Here is a 22465-nt window from a genome sequence, read left to right on the forward strand (position 1 = left end):
TGTGAACCTGTTACTTTACCTGACTTGAAACTTGCCTTCAAGTTTCTATTTTGTCTAGATACGTTCAGATCAGTAAGTTAGTTGAATTTAAGTGGCTTGGATACACGTGGTTTGGGTTAGTTTGTCCAATGTGAAACGTTTTATATTAACTTGACTTCAAATATTTGTTTAAGCTTCAAGTGAAGTTGACGTCCTTTCAACTTTTCCTTGCCTTGAAATATACATTAAGTGATTATACCATGATGTATATTGTACTGTACAGGGCAGATTTTAAGGAAATTAACAAATGTGTGAACGTCAAGGAAACTGTCAAAAGTGCATGTCTCATTTGGAAAATATATAACCAAATAACCAGCATGTACCACCTCTTCCGACGTTATTTTTATTATTTTTGCATGAACGCTTAAATTCAAGTTACATTTGAGTTCAAACCACTTGAATTCAACGAACTTGACTTGTGTGAACGCAAACTTGACATCAAGCTACTTCAATCCAAGTGACTTGAATCCAAGTAACTTGACTAATCTGAACGAGGTTTTAGACTCTATTACCTTCTTCGAAATGGTAGGAAAATTCGTGATTAGAAATAACTTGGACTGATCGTCACTTAAGGCAAACGTCACAACAGTTTATAAAGAATTTGATTGAAATTAGTCGAAATGGCAATTAATGCTTATGCCTGTGTGCTTCTGCGATAGTAAATAATCGCGATACAATATCGTCAGTAATTTCGATTAATTTAGAACACGATCATTTTTTATATCCTCAAGTAAAATACCATTGAGATAGAGTAGACAGTATTGTTCTTTCTTTTTTCTAATAGGCTATCTATTTTATAGAACATGTTGGCCAAAGGTTAGACACATTATTATTTTTATGTTAGTACTAAATCAAACTAAAGAAAATTTACAACTTTTGTAATCCGATAAAAATAGATATACTTACATATTGCACATGAACTTCAAAAGTAATACAATTCAAAAAATGTAATTTTATACTTACAACTATAAATCAGTTTGGTAAATGCACGTCTATTCATTATAAAAAATGTATTTCTTACAGACCAAAGTTATAGAATTTATTCTGTTACGAGACGGGACGCGAGAGGTCGGTGAAGATAGATATATTTCCAAAGAATGTAATAATTATTATAAACGAGGACGAAACTGATCTAAAATCAGAGACCCTCTAAAGATGGATGTGCTTGCGGACGAAGCTGGCCTGTGATTAGTGAGCCGCAGGAGGGTGAGTTTCGTGAACGCACCTGATGCCAAATCAGGGAGCCGCTAGGATCAATTGTACAGACGAACTCAAAATAAATTGAGGTGCTGTTAGACCCTTGACCTATAACAACGTGTCAGATACGTGCACTTTTTGCAATACCTTCGCTGCCAATTACGCGATAACGCGTGATGAGGATTCTTCGCAAGTAACCGAACACGCGCCATCGTGTGAGGAGTCTATGTTCGCTTAATGGGAGCTCTGCGGTTGGCAGTTTAGGATAGTCCTGCGTTTCAAATCGGCAGCGAAGGTGACAATATTCCGCAAGAAAATTGTAAGGGAAAGGGTTAAGAAAGTTGGCGAGTTCAAAGAGACGAATCTAATGCAAAATCAGGGTGCTGTAAGGAGGTTGAATAATGTACAGACGAATCTGGTGTTATTAGCTATCTGTAGGAAGGGGATGAATCTGATGTGGAGTCAGAGAGCCCCAGGAAATGTTAGTAAGCCTCGTAACTTGTTCATTATTAATTAATATAACTCGAAATGGTTAAGCTGTATCGTGGGGAATATGTCAACTTCGAATGAGATCGCTTAAGGTAATTGTAGGTTTGAAAACGATCTAATCAAATTGCAATGAATATTTTAGTATATTTTCAGATATACAGGCAGAGGCAGATACTCGAACATTTGGGAGAGTAATGAAAAATATTCTCCGTACCTAACAATTTAAAGAATTATTAAATGTAAATTACAGATTATTTAAATAATAACAAGAAAATCATTTAATGCAAGTAACTCGTAACTGTTCTTTAGACTAATTATTCAAGTACGATAACTGTTAATAAGGAAACCTAACCTTTATATCAATATTACGTATTTAGTAAGTAATTTTCTCCTAAACTCATAAATAATTTTTTGCTGTCGCTGAAAAAGATACTTTTTTCAGTTATGTAATTTTTGGAATATATGTGCTGCATATTAGTCTCGATAGTTTTATTCTGTATGTACGATCACAGATACAGACGATCCTATTTCTTTTATCGACTACAATACTACAGTACTGATAGTAAATAACCTCATTTGATCTCACAATCAATGAAAACTTATATTTGTCGATGATCTTGAAATCTTTTAAAATAATATGATCTCGACTAAACAGAAATGCTTTATCATGATATTTGTCTCTGACTTACTTTCGTACGTCGTTAAAACTGCCGAAGATATTTTAGGTTTTAACCTTAGACGAGCCACCCTATATATCAATAAAGCAATCATTTTGTAACTTCTATAAATGATAAAGGTTCGAATATGTAAGATCAGTCGTCGTGTAGAAATCCTCTAATCTCACTTGGTTAATGATACCAGCTGAGTATCTGTAAGCGTTCCCCTATAGATTAGATTTCTGTTACCTACATGCTCTCAAACAGAGCGATATTCTCTTTTATGGTACAATCGATTAGATCCATAAGCTATCGACTTGCTTTCATATTTCACAGAAGCATGCGATCGTTTGAAGTCGAAACACGTGGGCAAACAGCAGTTCCTTCACTCGCGTATTGAATTACAAACGCACACACTTGCAGCCCAAAGAACGACATCGTGAAGTGTGCATCTCACCGATCTATTGTTCACGATGTGTTCTGTATTTCCATGAGAATCGTTATAACAATGAGATGATTCTGGGACCAGAGAAAATCGAGTCGTTCTAATTTCTGCCGAGAGAGTGCTCGGTCACTCCGGACCTCTAGGAAGTCGATGGAAATTCAGTAGAGTTACGAAAGTCCTGTTACTGTGACCTGTGGGAACCTGCGGTTCTGTAAATGAGCCGTAAATTGGTTCTTAGTTCTCGTCGCTAAAAACGTACGATACTGTCATCGAGTAGCTATAGGCACTTCCATCGTTCCATTCAAAATCAGTTTTCTCCAGAACGAAGCCTTCGACGAAAAAACTACTGTACCGTTTTTATTCAATCCTTTTCTACGGTATATCAATTCCCATTCGAATTTTGATAGTAGTCGCACAGGGACAAGACTTTACAGACATTAGTGTCGTTAACTTATAAAACGCTTCGTAGCAATCATTAAACACGTTAGAAAAAATTCTGGACGCTTAGAAACACGAATGTAACTAGTGCATATCCTTGAAAATTACGTAAGAAGGAAGGAGGATGGTGAGCAGCTGGTGGGGAGAGACATCTTCGTTCTCTAGCTCGAGGCCTCGGCCTTCTTAAATTCCATGAGCTTGTCCCGTTAGTTTTCCACCTGTCTGATCGACCCCGCCGCAGAATTATTGACCAGTTTCCAGTCTGTTTACCACTGGATGGGTTTTGCAGCGGATTATGAATGGAACGTTCAGGAGGATTGTTCACGCTAATGCGCTCGGAACATCGACCATGTGAAACAGTTCATCGAGCGGGCTTTTATATATTATAGGAGAAGGTTGGATAGAAAAGAGAACTCACTGCTATACCTTTGGTAGATGTTATCTTATTGTTGGTAGCATAAATGGTTTTTACGTGGAATGCAAACATATGAGAAATAGCCGAAAATCATAAAATGTATGGATATGGTGAATGCGTTGTCAAGAATACATTCCAGAAGGCTATACGATATCTGGCACCGATTTTGAATGGCACTTTTTTCACATTTTGTAAAAGAAGTCTGTGACTGTTTGGTAAACAATATACACAAAACAGTATGTTTTAACGAAATTTTATCTGAATCTTTAAATATGTTTTGATATTATCTGTATGTTACTTAGTTCGATAATGCTAGACTTTTTTCATAGAAATGCATAGTCGAACAAAATAACGCACCCATAACTGTTGTTATACAGCGTACCCTATTTTATTCTATCACTTTTAATAGTATTAAAATACTATTAAAATACTATTAAAATACTATTAAAATACTATTAAAAACATAATTCTATCATATGCAAAGGAAATACATAAAAGAAGAAACAGCACTCTAAAGGATTAATATTAGTAAAAAATACAAAATGAAATAAAAATATTTAACATTTACGTTTCTTGTTTAAGCTATTAAGACAACTGTTATCACTTTCTATAGTAATGGATTATAAATCATTTAAAAATAAAAATTGAGCATTTTTACATTGACATTCTATTGATCTTTATTAATTTGAATAAGTACCCTGTTATATGGAACTGGACGTGTGACTTGACTTTTTTTGTATTTTATTTTATAGAAGGAATGCAATCATACGGAAAACGATGAATAATTATTAAATAAAAGTATTATACGGTATACTACACATCTCACTATACATAAACGATTAAGTGAAAAAGTAACTCCATTTTGTCCAACCTTTAATGTGTCTCAGAACGGATACTGCAAACGGGTAGGGGGTAATTCTACGTGCAAAAATAAACAAAAAAAGAGAGCAAATAACATCTTTGCATTGTAGATTTCGTTTTCCAGAAACTCGAATTAGTAGCAAACAGACAGATGTACTTGAAATTAATGTTCTCATCAATCTTTCAATTTCACATTTTAACACGTTCGCTGCCAGCGTGGAAGCATTGTCGACGTGAAATATGTATTTGGCTTGTGTGCCAAGCGTCGACAGCGTGTCTTGTCAGTCACTGCTATACGTTCAGTACAACGGCGACATCAGTTTATCATGAAGACAGTGAACGTGTGTATGTGCAACGATGTGGCGTGTAAAGGTGCGTCTCTACCAGCGTTCGCGAACAGTAATGAAATTGAATTTCCTAGAAATCGTCTGTTCGCGGACTGTTCTTAGTATCTACGAAAAGATCTAGTAGGTAATTGTTATAAAAAAAACTGCCAACTGCAATCATTGTTTGTCAATAGTGTTCATAAACTATTGCTGCTGGAGATACCTTAACCCTAAAACTTCTAATGGGGGTTCCTCGAGCCCATAAATCGAGAATTTTAAACTTAATTTATTTTTCTTAAATCGAACATTCTCTACAAATTAAATAATTTTAACAATACAATATATATTGTTATATACACAATTACGTATATTGAGCACGATATTTTTAAGTCCTCGTTGTTATGCGTTAAAAACACTGTGTACAAGAAAAAGATAACGTTCTACGCGTCAGAGGTTCAGGAGGTTTAGCATTAAGTGTAGAAATTATCAGCATATAACACGACAGTTATGATTTTCTTGGTGGTAGCGAACGTATTAAGTAAGCGATCCGTCTAATTATTATTGCATCAATATTATTTAGTAAAATTAAGTACGATAATTGTACGAAAAGTTAAATCGTTTTGATAGCTCAACTTCTACCACTTTAACGAGTCCAATATAAAGATGAAAGTAATAAACACCTCGTAGATACGATACCTTTTTTTTTCTCACATCCTGCCAGATGTGACACGCATTGAGTACCAATGCTTAGTACATGTATATTAGAATATATTGGCATATGTTGCATCAAAATAAGATACATATATTAAAACGTGAAGAATATTTACGCGATGTATTTAACACTAGAACTACCGACAGTAAATGTATGCATTTGTTTCAAAATCATAGGAGCACAAATAATGCATAATTAAAGAAAATAGAATTCATGTACAAATATATAGACATTTCTTCAATTTTATTCGGTATTAGTTGATAATAAACTTAAAGTTTTCTTAGAATAAATCGTAAATTAAAAATAGCTGTGCGGGTCATTTTGACTTGTTTGGTAGTTCTAGTGTTAATATTTGTCACGTACATTTTAATGAACACATGTCAGCTCATCGTTAAATTAAATATACATATGTACATAGATGCTGACAGACATACTAGTGACCGAAATGGAAATCGAAACAGAAGTACTATGTAATCAATTTTTGTGACATTATTTAAGGGAATTACACATAGTCAAGTTATCTTGTAGCATTTGTAAACTGGTTTACGTCACTTTAGACGTTTAAGGTAGAGAAATTCGTGTCTCAAACGTACTCCTGTACATTTGATAACGCCATTTTTTCTTTTATCGAAACTACCGAAGAAGGAATTTGTGTTCAGTATTCACATTTGAATATCCAGACGAAAAGACATGTTAATATACCCGATATCAGAAAAAATGATCTATAGGGAAGAAATTATATTAGAGCCAGTCGATCCCGTATTCTTTTTGCTGAATTTATCATCTCTGTACAGTAATGCAAACTTACTGGGAAATAACTTGTGAAACATAACTCGTTCAAGCGGCATATTCCCACTCTGATGAGCAGATCTTCAACCAACCAACCCAACCCTTCTAATAATCAGTGTTCTTATGTCTGTAAATATAACAGCATTTTCGGCTATAAGTAAGTGAAAGTCTAATGAGTGGTTCCAGACATCAAAGTAAGATGAAAATCAAAAGTAACGAAATTGTCACTGAGTCTTTGTTTATTAATTATAAGCATTTAAGAATTGGTCAAATTTACTTGAAACTCGGTAAATCAAATAGCAGTATTGTCAACGCGAAGCTCATGGCAGGGGTGAGCACTGATTATTGTAATTATTGTCCAAGCCGAGAACTGTAGAGTCTAATTATAATTGTTTGAAACAAGTTCTCTTTAAATCACTAGCTATGATAATCACTTAATCTTTCTTTTTATGATTTCTTTACACACTTCTAGTTAAACGAATGTTCAAACTCAATTTGTTATTCTTTATTTTCGCCTTAGTTTGATGTGTAATATCTCTCTTTCAATTTTCCATCATTTTTAGCAGAATGCGCTATGTACATATCTAAATAAAATTATAAGTTTCAATACTTCGTTGGAAATCCTTTTTTATTAATAATATTTTGTAAACATTTGGACTTGTCAGAAATAATTTTTTTCAAATAATCATGTGAAATAGTCTTTCGCTGTTCTATCATTTGTATTGTTATTGTTACTTCTTTCTTTGATTTTATTAAGCTATTACCAATATTGCAATCTAACAAATCTCATAGAGTCTGTACCTATGGAATCTTAATCTAGTGATTGCGGAGGAAGGTGTCACTTCTAGATAGTTATAATGTATAATAAATATTTCTAATTTATATTTTGGATGATTTTCCTGATAAATATTTGACGTATCCTATCTATTCAAATTTGTCGTACCTTTTAATCAATTTTCTTTTAATATAGTTAGGAGAAAGTTGTCTACATATATAATATTTCTCCCAGTTTCTTGAATTCTACCTCACCGATTTCTTTATCATTGAGAAATATAAACGACATCGAGCATTGTGTATCTGAGAACCAATGTAACCCAAGTCCTCTTTTGTTATGTTTTAGGAGAGCCGAAAAACAAATACGATTAACCATTTATTAACATAGTCTTCGTAGTTTATATTATTAAATTTCTTTCATTTATAACAATAACTTAACTGAATACCTATTATTCTAATGATGTGAAGGAAAAACAGTAAGACCCTGTAAAAAATTCAATTTGAAAAAAAAAATGGACTTGGGTTAGTCTAGCTCTCAAGTGCAGCATTGTAAACATGAAATAGATGGGTAGTAAGATATAGAAACAAAATACAGCAGAAAAATAGAATTCCAGAAATTCACGGATGTTTTCTTTCTCTGGCTCATTTGACTTATCGTGAAATGAGTGGATCTTAGATATGTTCGTATATTTCAAATACTTATCACTGAAGGACACTATACGACATCAGTTTAAAAAATTAGTGGTGCTAACAACAGTTAATTCAACGAAATTCCGGAGAAATAACATGATATTACTGTATTTGAAGCGATTGGTTGTAGAGAACGCTTTACCGCGTGGCATAAAGATGAAAAACACAAATAGTAGATAGTCTCAGTGATCCGTAGAGTGATATCTTTTCTGTTACAAGAAAGAAGGAAGAAGAAGGTTCTTTTAACCGCGAACAGGATGTATATCTTCGAATTCTATATCTTTCCAATACATAATTTGCAACAGCTTGCAAAAACAGAACACGCACCGCGATCACAGGCTTCTGCGTAGCGAAGAAATAGATCATTCTTCATCCGTGAGATTTCCCGCAAAACCCCCCCTATGGAACAGTCCGCAAGGAAACGCAAAAAAAGAACAATACGTTTCCTACGAGTCAACGAACTAAATCACAAGGAATAGGCCGACTTTACGACGATCTGAATTGTCGAAAGCGTGATCTTTAATCGTAAATGTTTCGATTGGTCAATTATCTTCTTTGGACCTTGCGGAAGAATGCACAAGAACGGCAGTTCAGTTATGTATCATAAATTCAAGGAAGAAACAGTTGAGCAAAAAAGATGCACAATAATAAGAATGTTCCAAAGAATTTCAAAGTCATTGGTGTATGTAGGTATGTGTGCATGTGAAGTGCAGGAACTGCACACCTAATACCAGTTTTCTTATAAGGTACTCAATTTAAACTACTCGCAATATATACTTAAAACGTTTCTTGTTTTTTTTATTAGTCGGAAGCAGTGCCTAAACACAGATACCGTAATATTTCAACGATTTCAAGTATTGAAAATTACTGTGTGTGTACAAACGTTGTGTTGCAAAATAGACTGCCTAAGGTTTAATAAAATAATTATTTTCTGTTACATTTCATTCACAATAAAAGGTGGTATTTTACAACTGAAAAATGATAGAAAAATGTTGTTTAGAATAAAAGTTCTATCTAGTCTTAGTCTAGTTTTTTGAATTACTGGGAACTATAATAAATGATCGAAATTTATTTTTGGCAGAAATTATTTTTGGTTAAGACTAATTTGGTTTGATACATTAACGAAAATAGAATTCCAGTTATCGATACTGATTGTCGGTAATTAAAAATAATTTCTATAAATAATGGTTATTCGTAAAACAAAACCAATTTCTGTCATCGATAATGGTGACTGGTAATCAACAAAATTGCGCAATTATTTGTAATGATTATTTATAACTGAAACAATTTAAATAAAGATATTAATCGTTCTCTGCAGTATTTTCAATTTAGGCTAACAAAAATTTTGTCAATCATTATTAACAACATGTGTTACTTAAAATGCTTTAACACATGGAATGTTTGTACCCCTTTCTCTGTAAATAACGTATGAGTAATGGTGCCTCAGCAGTAGAACTCAAATGCAAAGGGTTCATAAATCTTCGACCATCCAAGTTTCTTCGACACGTGTTCCTGCACGTGTCTAGTCGCGTCCCTATAACGATTCCCTTGCGATATGTACTTTCTCAATCGCTGTAGTCACCGCACGTTTTGCACCACGAGGTCTGGAGAGAAGAAAATTCAGTAATCAGTTACTAATGCTTACTCAGGCGACATTTGTCCTCGAATTAGAATAAACCCCATTCTGAAGATTTACTGCGTAATCGTATAAGAATGTTTTTTGGTAGCTTTTCTGCTGTGTGAATATCGAGGATGAAAAGTTGTTGGAAATGAACATTTAATTAAAATCTTGCACAATAAATTTCCTTCATTTATACGGGGTAAATGTCAAATTCATTCACATTATGTACAGTAATGATATTTTACATGTTTTATGGACTATTTAACAAGCAATCAGCAAAGAATTAAAAATGTTCGAATCCTTAAAGGAGAAAGTTAAATAAGATACTGTACGTTTCAAAATTAATTCTTGCACTGTGTCCCATTCTTTGAACGCTATCAGCGACTAAAATTAAGGCCAAAGATAATGGACAGAAATAGGTACAAACAATGTAAAAGCATTAAGAGCAATACTTTCCAGAGAAGTTCTCATGAGACACGAACAATGCTTGAAGTCCGATTAACATCCTAAGCATTTTTGTCGCTGAAATTGGGTTATCTGTTTCGATTCCAATCCAAAAAATGAAATAAATACTTACTTAACAATATTACCCGTGAAAAATAGATACGGAAAGAAATTAATATTTTGAATATTAACATAACAACAGGAAAAAATTGGCTCAATTTTTTGAAAGACCTGTAATACATAAGTGATAGAAACTTTCTTTTCCAAAAAGATTGAGTTTGAAAATGGAGGATTCGTCAACATGCATAACGCCATTTTGAAATTCTGTTTTTGCACAAATCTGTTTCTACAATTTTTTTTACAAACTGCACTTTTACTAAATAGATTTCACTCTAACGTATCACTTTTTTCAATTACTGCATAAGCACAATCTATCAATGTTGATATTTAGTACTGAATGTGTTGGGTTGTGTTGGCACGAATGTGAATACACCCACTGGTGCATCACAGTGCCTATTACTGACTTAGGTCAGTGAATCTGAGGGATAGTTTGAGGAATGATGTCTTTTCAGCCTTTCCTGTTCGTCAAAAGTGTTCAAAAGGTTGACTGCAAGACTGTTTGGGTGGTTTTGTAGTCGCTGTTGATGTATATTTCCTGTTGAATCAAGCAATTTCTTGCCTTACTGTATGGCTGCCGGTTTCTTTCTTTATTTGGTTGTTTAGAATGTACCATTCCTGCCATCTTTCTATGATTCTGATGTTGGGATCTGATGCTGTGCCCCAGAGTTGATTATATAGTATATACAGGGTGTCTCACCTGATTTTGACATCTTGATTTTCTCGCTATTGTTACTCGTAGCAAAAAATGTTTCAGTGGAGGCTTGAATGGTATCGAGTGGAGCATATTCTGATGTTATTAGTTTTTTCGTGAGTGGACGCGTAAAGGTCACATAAAGGTCAACTTTGTTTTTTTAAATGGAATGATGTATTTTTTAATACATCAATCGATGCAGCTGGACATTCGTTATAAAAAAGTACTAACTTGTGTATGTCGAAAAGTTAGTAGTTCAGGAGATATTTCAATTTAAATAATTCTAAAACACCATTACTGTCGTACTAAGACGTTAGCGTTTATTTACAGGAATGGTTCAATGTAACGACCATTTACATCACGGCATTTTTTAAATCGATCAAGTAATGACTGGCTTACATTGTTTAATGTATCGGCTGATATTTTACGACACTCAGCGATAATACGCTGCTTCATATCGGCTACTGTAGTTGGAGCTTTAGCATAAACTTTATTCTTTAAATCGCCCCATAAGAAAAAGTCGAGGGGCGTTAAATCAGGTGACCGTGCTGGAAAATGAATGGGACCACCTCTTCCAATCCAGCGATTCGAAAATTGTCGATTTAAAGCATTTCTTGCTACTGAAGAATAATGTGCAGGGCATCCGTCTTGCTGCATCCACATTCCTAAACGAACATGTAGCGGCACATCTTCCAATAATGTGGGTAAAATTTCCATTATGAAGTGTTTGTACTTCGGTCCAGTCAGTGGCCCATCGATAAAATAAGGCAGTAATAATGCCTTAAGAATTTAAATAATTTAAATTGAAATATCTGCTGAATTACTAACTTTTCGACATACATAGGTTAGTACTTTTTTATAACGAATGTCCAGCTGCATCGATTGATATATTAAAAAATACATCATTCCATTTAAAAAAACAAAGTTGACCTTTATGCGACCTTTACGCGTCCACTCACGAAAAAACTAATAACATCAGAATATGCTCCACTCGATACCATTCAAGCCTCCCCTGAAACATTTTTTGCTACGAATAACAATAGCGAGAAAATCAAGATGTCAAAATCAGGTGAGACACCCTGTATATGCTCAGTTGGGCTTTAGAATTGTCTTGTATATTAGTAGTTTGTCATATGTTATTAATTGAGATCTTTTTCCGATCAGCCACCAGAGTTCTCTGTATTTTGCGTTTAGCTGTTCCTTTTTCTTCATTGTGTACATTTTCCACAATAGTTTTCTGTCCAAATAGACGCCGAGATATTTAACTATTTCTTTTTGTGGTATTTCTACATTGTTTAACTGGATGGCAGGTATCTTTTTTGTCGTAAAAGTTATATGGTTGGATTTTGTGGTGTTTATCTTTATTGTCCGTTTTTTAGCCAAGTTTCGACTTTTTTAGAGTGAAGTTGAGTAAGATAGCAGTATTGTTCGTAAAGATAGCGGTTGTGATGTTTATTGTTGGAAAATTTGACATATACACTATATATATACATATATATATTTGTATATTTGACATATACTGTAGGACATCTGATTGGATAGGGTATAAGATCGAAGTAGTCTGCTGTATTTTTACCTGAAATAGTCTCTCAATGAGGTATAATTTTATAAGATAGCAAAATGGAGAAGGCAACTGCTTCTTGATTTTTGATGACAGGTCAACGTGCCAGACCTTGTCGAAAAGCTGGGAGATGTCGAGGAACACTGCCAAGCAATATTTTTTATTTTTGAGATCACTTCTGATTTTACTAGCCAATCAGTGGATCTGTCGCTTATAATTATGAAGAAATTTTTCAGATTTTTAGATTAAAAGTATCACGTATTAACATAATTCAGAGAAATACTGTATTCTTAGTTTTACAGATTTCTTTAATTGAATTCATAATTCTAACATTAATTTATCCCGTAAATTATCTTACCAGACGTTTCTAAAGAATTACGGGTAAAAACTATAAAAACTTTTAGTTGCCCAGAGAAAGGTAGGTAGTAATAGTATTGTGAAAGGTTTGTTGCTTATCAACTCATAAATCATAGTTTCTTCTTGCACTAGTGGCATAATTGTTTTGTCAAAACGAACAACCTGCTAATTTATAGCTATAACCTAATTTGCAGCATAACTAAAGCCAAGGGCACTTCTTCTGCACAAAATGTACATATATGTATGTATATAAGTTGTAGAAAATCTATGAAGACTACACTAAGGAATAGATTTAAAGAAATAACAGTGTATTCTAATATGAACACTACCTGAAATCTGCTTTACAATGCTGTACGTTTTAAATCTAAAAACCTGAGAAAAAGGCAGCGACTCAAATCTCGAATCATTTTACAACATTAAAGAGATACTCTTTAATGTTTTTCCAAATTAGGGGAGAACCTCTATGATTCATAGAGTAGAAGTGATGACCGCTATGGTCAAGTCCGAAAAGGGATTAGACCCAAGCGTTTGTGCACCAGGCGAATCTACACATATATTAATTATTACCGCAACAATATTCGAAATTCCGAAGTTTTTAACACGTCAATCACTATTAAGTCGAGGTACTAAAAACACACTCATGTAGTACGTTTACTCCAAAATTAGTGACTTTTGAGCCCGTATTCCTAATTTAAATCGTTACCTAATTAAAACGATATAAAATACCGTTTGTTGAAAATAAAGGTTAATATTTTTCGTATTGAAAAGACTCAAAGAAAACATAATTCAACTTTTAGAGGTAATTTATTCATTATACACCAGTATGTTTTGTTGCACGCGCTGCGAACTCATGACCTCAGCACTGATGTAATAAACACTTTGCAGTTGGAAGATGTATTTCAATTATACAGCTTTGATTGACGTCTTGTTACGGTGACAGCTGTCAAGCAACTCCACTTTAATTGATCTCGGTGTTGTCTTCTGTTACTGCCTTCGTAATCTTCCTTGCGAGTATAACAGGCAGTGACCATGTACCCGATACTCGCAACATATTGCACATGCAATATGTGTAAACGCAATGATCAATTCTAATAAAAACAAAGTGGCAATTATATCTTCTGCTTGAATCAAATTATGCTTGACTGCAAATACTAAATTATGCTTACTACAAGAAGCTTTTTTACTAGTACTAACAATTAGTAGATAGTAGCTAAATTTAGTTTAGTACTAATTCACGTAACATGGCTTGTTAAAAAGGTGGATAATTTATATTGAAAATAACAGACCCATCTTCGTTTACGTCAAGAATAACATTTGTCCTTGTCGTTCTTCTTCAAACGTCCTTTTTCTTCGTTTTCGTTTTCAACAACTATATATTCAGTCCCACGAGGAAGTATATAATTCTTCTCACAATAAGAAATAAGAAAATTTCTGCTACATTTGCTGACCCTAACTTACTGCTATTACCTTTATGAAATATCTTTAAGTTAGGTAAACGAAGACTTTTTCTTGTACATTTCTGATTTAAATTAGAATTGATCAATAGTGAACTTTAATTTGTAGAGGTTAAGTCTCTCTAAATTCGAGTTACAGAGGTAAAATGACGTATCTGTACTCCTGTCAACAGAACGAAACAATTTATATCTTTTTCAGTTTGTAGAAATCTTCACTACGAAAGAGAAAAAAAGTAATAAAGCTGTAGTTTTGTAAAAGGTTGAATTACTTAGGTACGACTGTGTTAATGAATGTCGTAAGTGACGTGGCAGTTCGATATATTTAATACACCAAAATATTCCGTCGTAACGGAATTTCAAACGACTCCAGACGATTGTTTTCTCTTCGATAACTTTCAGTTCTGTACATTCAGCCAACAAATGTTGCAATGGTGTAGATACTAGAGTCGCTTTTGAAATCACTAATGAAATCTGTTTTTCCTGTTATTCTGAAATATGACTCATTCACGACTTCTTTTGATATAGACAGGAATTGTTTTAGACAATATATCAATTGTTACCGATGTAGGATCCTGCATAAAAAGGGAATGAACAGTGGGACTCGAACTCAAATCTACATTTTTACAAAAATTGAAATATCTTCATAGAAACATGCCCCTAGATAATTGCAAACCACCTAACAAAAATAGTTGAAAAATAATCAAAATTAGCGATACTGTGCTTAATAGTCCTTGTTGTTCAATAGAACATTTATGTACGTTATTTTAAGTCAATAACGTTCTATGTCACATATAATTCAATATGGCGGATAAGTAAGAAACTGACTATCACAAAACCGTATGAAAATACATCATACACCATAAATTAGATTACTTGATTTCAGAATTTAATCGAAACCTTTGAAGTCGATTTTCTCAATATAAGTCCAATGTGGTTTATCTTCTTGTTACCGCGACTTCCTAGATCCCACATTAATATGAATCCAAATTAGGAAACATTTGATCACCTTAACATACCATTTAATAAAAATCATTTATTTAGGCTCTGTAAGAAGGAAACAGAATGTAAGTAAAAAACTTGGGTAATTAATGTTAGCCTTCACACTTTTCAAGAGCTTTGACAATAAGCCTAACAAATTTGTAGTGTGCTAAAGATTCGGTACAAATATATGTTCAGCGTTGTGTGAAATGTCTAAACGTACAGAAGTACTAGCTGAAGTGATAAATTTTCATAATTTCCGGTTGCGTGCATAATTTATTCACGTTTTATGTGAAATTATGTTCCGAAACTAAGTACTTATTTCGAGAAAATTACATATCATTGATATTTTTATAATTGTGTTTTACCACGTATTAAATTAATTATGTTAATTATGTATTAAATGGTAAAGAAATCTCGGTTAAATATAACCAATAAAATCATATTTTCACTGCGAGGTATGCGAAGGTGTTCAAGCGCAAAATCCTCCACTGAATTGATTGGTATGGTCCATAAAAACAATTTGTATAACGCTTTAAATTGCTATTTAATACTTCTACAATAATGCGGAAATAGCGTGTAAATTAATATTATTCTGCAGTTCGGTCAAGTGTAACTTGCAATAAACTTACAAACAAGAGATCTCGAGTTTAATTTTTCGATAGATTTTATTCCTGTTTCTAAATATGTAATTAAGTTTCATATAATTCTATATTGTAAATTAACAGTGTTAAAAATAGAATTATTCAAAATGTTACCTTGTAAAGATTCGTTACAAATCAAGAAATGAAGTATAAGTATTATTAACTCTAACATGTAGTATAACAATGTACATAGAATGCACAGATCTGGGCATTATTCGAATTAAATTTTATTCGTAAAACGTTTTGAATAAAATTATATTCAAATAAAAAACTTTTGAATGACTTAATTATTAGAAATTTTGTACTGATATTAACATGTAAATTATTCTAATTAACGAATAAAGTTTTATATAATAAAAAATGATTCGTTAGTTAATTAGTCATCCGATATTCGCGAATAAAGTTTATGAATTTATTCGTTATTCCAAATAAAATTTGCCCAACTATGCCGGTGGTTCATATTTTCCAGGGTTTGCAGATCAAGCACTTTTTCACGTCTTACCGGCAAAACTAGATTTGTCAATTTATACTTAATGCTTCTGACGAGTTTCAGCAGGTACAATTCGTAGTATCACTGTAATACCATCAAATTTATACACTTTAAACAAGATCTGCGCTTATTGGACGGATCTAATTTCCTGAAGATATAAAAAGTAGCCTTGTTTACAAAAGGGACAGATTCATAAAGAATCAGTGCTCATCGAAAAAAGTTTTAAAAAAAAGTCAAGAAAGCCCGTCGAAAATTAACTTCGAAAAAAGTTAGCTGTAAGACGATAAGGTACATCAGAAAAAATATTTCTTTTATCCACTGTCTTGTAGAGGTGCATATCCACTCGTTGCGTACCCTCCTATTGTATCACCGTTTCGTATCAATGTGGGTGGAGAAAGGTTGTATCGTTTCGTATCAAAATGTAACACAAAGATATGCAAAATTATATACCGTATCGTATCATTGGGCGATACGCATTAGCGATACGATCCGCGGATACGTAACAAGTGCATCTCCGTCCGTATCTTCGCAAACACGGTACCTTCTTTGATTCTCTCTTAACACTAGAAAGACGGGAGCTTAGTATATACCTATATTGCCTGAAAGCAGTCAAAATGACTGCATTGTGAAAAGATAACTAATGCGCAAAGAAATTTGTTTAACAGTAATTTTTAATATATTTTATATCACTTACAGTCATATAACAAGTTATTAATAAGTATTAACAATAAAAAAAATGTATTTCACACTCAGAGATCCTCCTTCCCATCTGAATGACGTTACAGCGCGTTCAAAGGGAACAAAGCGCGTGGCCAGGCCTGGCATAAAGATTCGAATAACAAGTACGAATAACAATAACAATAACAATAACAATAACTTTAGTTATTGAACAACTGCAACTTATCAAGAATATGTCGAAATCGACAATTTATCATGAACTTGTATGTTATCGAACTGGTCTTTTCCAAGCAGTCAAAATGACTGCTTTTCGGCAATATAGGTATAACACATATATATTCCGGAAGTGAAGGACGGGGGGGGGGGCAACAACAATGATTAATTAACCCATTTATATGTTGTAGAAAAAGTCACAAAATTATAAGAAGCTGTGTCATTATTTAAATCATTATTTTCTTAATTGAAATTCAAAAGCAGTCAAAATGACTTGCTTAGGCAATCTAGTGTTAACCGTCATCTCTGCATTCCGTTTCCTGAACCCATCTGAAGAAAGAAGGAATTCATACCTTCGTGGACGTCGATATAGGGTAAGAGACCCTATTACTGTGCCTGAACCTATTACTGTGCTTTACATAGATTTTACGTGGAAAACACAGTAATAGGTTCAGGCACAGTAACAGGGTCTCTTACCCTATATCGACGTCCACGAAGGTATAAATTCCTTCTTTCTTCAGATGACCCTGTGATTTTATATGGAAAGCACAGTAATAGGTTCAGGCACAATAACAGGGTCTCTTACCCTACCTCTTTTCAGAATCCCTGACATTCACTTTCCGTTCAACTAGTATCATTCTAGCCTTTGCATATTCATAACCAGTCTAATAGGTTCATTGCCATATGTGGTGTGTGGTACACAAAATAACTCAGCAGTCACCATTCACTGACTACCACCGACTATCACCCTTCGTCATTAGCTAACCACCGCAATTAATACTGATGGTCATGCTGCAATCACGAAATGGTCGATGTCATTCAAACCACGAATGCAGTTACAAATTCGTTCAGATATTGTAACATCATTTTCAATTTTAATATTTCGTATCAGTTTTAGTGTTAACTCAGTTAACAGAAAACGATATTATTTATGCGTACTGGTTGATAGTTGGAGGTTATATTCAAATTCAAATTATGTCTATTACTTTAATATCTTGGGACATTTCTGACAAATAGACTTTTTGACAAAGCACAGTTAATATTTTAAGATTGTGTTAGAAATTGTAAATTAGTCGCAAACGGTTAGTGGTAGTCGGTGATTGTAACGTAACTACAGTTATTTCTAGTGACTCCCAAACTGAAGTGGGGTCATTCCACGCCAATCACTTGATGATTTACACTCCAATCGGACCCGCATTATTTTGCCTAACCTTCTTCTCGCGTGAGCATTGTACATATAGACTGATTCTGAACAGCACATAACTGTAAAGGGTAATTTTAACCACCAAAATAAGACGAAAATCAAGAATATTGATTTCGCGTCTGAGACTTTATTTGTTAGATATAACCGTCTAAAAATCTGGTGGAAAACACCAGAAAAAAGCCCGCGTTGTAGGCCTCGAGCAATAGTTGCCTACACAGTAGTACCGCAGTGACGTAAGGGAGGGGAGAGGTCACTCACCGTCGAACAGCTGATCGGAAATTTTACGACACTCGATAAGGCCACAGAATCCAAAATTCTGTTACAATTGAAGAATCTCATTGAAAACAACAATCTTGTCTATTTGTTTCAATCCGTAGACCAACTCAAGACAGTCACTATGAGATAGAAAGAGTCGAACAGCTGATTTCTCCCCTCCCTTGTGTCAAGGTTACGCTACTGTTACGCAGGCTCATTTCTGAATCACCCCTTAAAGTTATGCCATGCTGTTCAGAAACACCCAATATATCATTTTCCAAAAGAAATTCTTTAATTCGTTACATACCTATATTTTTGTAAACTTAAAGTTCATAGAATGTCAAGTAATTAAGAAGTGAAATCGCATTTAACATGCTTCTTACTGAATATTATTTACAAACTACTGCAACTGAATCACTCTCACTCTCTTTTGGAAATTATCGAGCGTGATTTAATTGCAGTCGTTTCGCTGTTCCAATAAAAATGCAGTATTGTACCACGTGAACTCAGGTGTTTTTTCACAATTGCACGAGCCGAGAATAATGGACACAATTTTCACACAGATTATCATTTCGTTCTGCATTGTGCAGTTTCGGTAATAATCTTTCCTTCTCTTCTTCCCTGTCAAAAAAGAGATATTAAAAACGGCAGAACAATAAGGTTCGACTTTTGTTTAACTGAAGCATTTAATATTGGAAAAAAGTAGAATTACAAGAAATATACTTACAATTAGTACAATTATTGTACTGTTGTCAGAGTATAATCAGTGTATTTGATTTATTATTTTACGCATTCCATTAAATAGTTATGAATATTCGAGTATGACGTTCGAGAATATTTATACCTAAGTATAGTCATCGAAATGAAGAAATATCCTCAGAAATATTGAAAGATATTTAACCCTCGAGTAATCGACTATTTCACCGTCGCCGAATCATTCGTAATTCAACATTCGCTGGCCGAGAGTCAAATATAACATAAAGTTAAACTTGTTAAACATGATAAATATAAATATATTAACTAAATATACAATGTGTTTGATGAGCACTGATTCAAAAATATTTTAAGCATTTACTTTGATTTGACGGGGACATTTTATAATGGTCACAAATCCTCCCTAGATTTGAAATTGAAATAACAATTCACAGAAATTGTGAATAATAATGAGACTTCTATTGATAGAAAAGCTATTAATAGCGAAAAGGTAAAGATTTACTACAAGAATCTGTTAAATTTCAATTTTGAAAAGTACAATCAACAATTACATAAGGTACTTGCCCCTATTTTTGTGCCTTTAGATTAAAATCATTTATAAAACAGAACTTTTATAGATAAATTGCGCAATAATTTTTTTAATTAAATTTATTTATTAATATGTATGGTTAAAAGAAAAGTATCGCATTTTCAATGAAAGTTCTTTTTTTTATAAATGTTTGTAATTCAAAGACAAAGAAATAGATACATGTATCCTAGGTAAGTGGCAAATATTTTCCTATTACATTAAAATGCTTTTGTTTTGTATTGATATAAATTTGACTTCTTTACATTAGATAGGAAACAACAGTAAGCAGGGCAGGGTCACAACGAGAAAATATATTAAAAATGTTTAAATCTGTCTATATTAAATTCATTGTTGAGACTGGAACTTATATCATTATTCATGGTTTGGACTTCTGAAGATATAGGTTTTACAGAAAAGAACAGGTTTGGGAGGGTTCTAAAGTATCCTGGAGTTGGATTTGAAATTATAGGAAAACATACTATACATAGTTTCAAGAAAAGTAACCACATTCATTATCGGATCAGACAATATAGATTCTCTACAAAAGCAAATGAAATTGCTTTGGCTTTAATAATGTATTGTAAAATCTCATTTCTCAAGACATCCGAAGAAACAATATCTTTAATACCAATAAAAGACGATTTAACCTAGAATTACATACATTCTACGTAGAATTCTATATGTAGAATTGTAGAATATGTAGAATTACATATATTGTATAGTTTACAATCCGCTACTACAATAATATCAGCTTCAAAGAAACTACTTTTTCTGCTATTGATTATCCCTAAAGAACAGTGTGGTAATTTTGATCCATGTGAATAAGAATCTTTGTTTCGACCGTGGAATGTTTATATAATGATGTTCACGTCTGGAAAGTTAACAACAGGACTGTTTACTGAATGGTTAATTAGCAAATTTTTGCTAACATCAGGCTCTCGAAGAATTTTGTTATTGGACTCCTGGATTGGTCATTATCTATCTACATAACAAACTAATATATCATTTAATCAGTATGTTAAAATGTTTACCATACCGAAGAAAAGTACAGGAATAATATAACCACTTGACACATATGATTTCTACACATGAAAAAGCTTTGTACGAAGACTTTCTGATGTTATACTGTTTAGTTATGATATTGATCAACATGTTTGAAATAATATCATGAAATTATAGTCCTTTATTAACAATCACTTTTTGTTACCAAAGTTTTGCGATTATTTCTCATTTTTGCTTAGACGTGGTATAAAAGTGGATATATTGTTGTAAAATCAAATAAGTTTGAAAATTTTTTAGAACTCGGTTTTTCACAGTGATTTTACACATGGATGATTTTCTCATTAACTGTGTCTTTTTAATTGAAATTTTAATTGCTTATAAGACATTTGTAAATTTAACTTTTCTTTTTTATACTTTTGTCGTGTATAACTGATAATATATAGACGAAACGTAAAATTACTACTTAGAAGCAAACTACCTGGAAAATGATGACATAAAATAAAATAACAAATTTAATGCCATCGAACTTGTTAATGTTCCAAAAATGTAAATTCTGTAATGAAAAGAAAATAGTAAAGCAAGCTTATAATTAAAAAATTAAAACAATTTAAAAAACAAAACATTAACAACGAGCATATATTCAGAAAAAATGATTTCAAAGCATTAATAAAACATTTGAAAATATGGAAAGATGCATGTAAAATGTAAAAGAAATGAATGAGAAAGCGGTAAATTGGCTCTATGCTGCTTTTCAATGTATCTATAAAATTACAAAATCCTTTGTTAGTTTTGCGTATAGTATAGATATGTTAACTTCAAGGCATTATTACTGCAGCATGGATGCATTACATGAGTATTAACAAGTTAATGATTTTCTGAAGTGTGACTATAGTAACAGCTCTTATTAATATTTGTAATTAAACCTTCTTAAACATAATGACATAAATTACGTATTCTTAAGTATTATACAGAGTGTAGAAAAAAGTCGTAAGTGTCTACCTTTATTCAAAAAGAGAAAAAACTGTTTCATCAAAATAAACACAAAAGGCAACCCTTACAAGATATCAAACATGAACAGATAAATCGTGTTCTAGAAATACATCAAGATTGTATGACAACAGAAGATTATGCATGACACATCAAATATGTTTGAAATATATTAACCTCTCTTCTCCAGATATCAATAATATAGTCAAGTGGAAGAAAGGCAAATAGCACATTTCTTTCAAATACAAAATAAAAAATTTGTATTTTACGTTGTAACTGTGTCGATTAAACATTTTTATTATTCTCAATGACTCCTGTAAACCTTTAGAATCGTAAATCATTTTTTCCTTAACACTTGAAGAAACATTTTTCTTTAAAAAATGTTTCATTAATTCGTTCTCTTCCTCGAAAAATACAAATCCTATTTTCTAGACATCATGTAAGCTACAAAGTTAAACTTTTTAAAAATAGAAATTATAGATATTTTACATACACGTACCTACATATTCTGAAAAAATAATTCATCAGTTTGTAAAAAACATATTTTTATAATATTTATTTATTAATTTAGGTCATTTGTACATAGTATAAATACTAAATACCTTTCGTATTAATTATTTTTGTTTTTCCTATAGTTAACCTATGTACAATCA

At 32.7% G+C, this 22465-nt stretch overlaps 1 protein-coding gene across 6 annotated transcripts in view; it reads left to right on the forward strand.

The window, feature by feature from the left end:
* LOC143178378 (uncharacterized) overlaps nucleotides 1-22465 on the forward strand; it is a 142008-nt gene that overhangs the window by 89692 nt on the left and 29851 nt on the right. The window lies entirely within an intron of this gene.

This window comes from Calliopsis andreniformis, chromosome 4 (assembly GCF_051401765.1).
Source record: "Calliopsis andreniformis isolate RMS-2024a chromosome 4, iyCalAndr_principal, whole genome shotgun sequence".
Classification (NCBI taxonomy): domain Eukaryota; kingdom Metazoa; phylum Arthropoda; class Insecta; order Hymenoptera; family Andrenidae; genus Calliopsis; species Calliopsis andreniformis.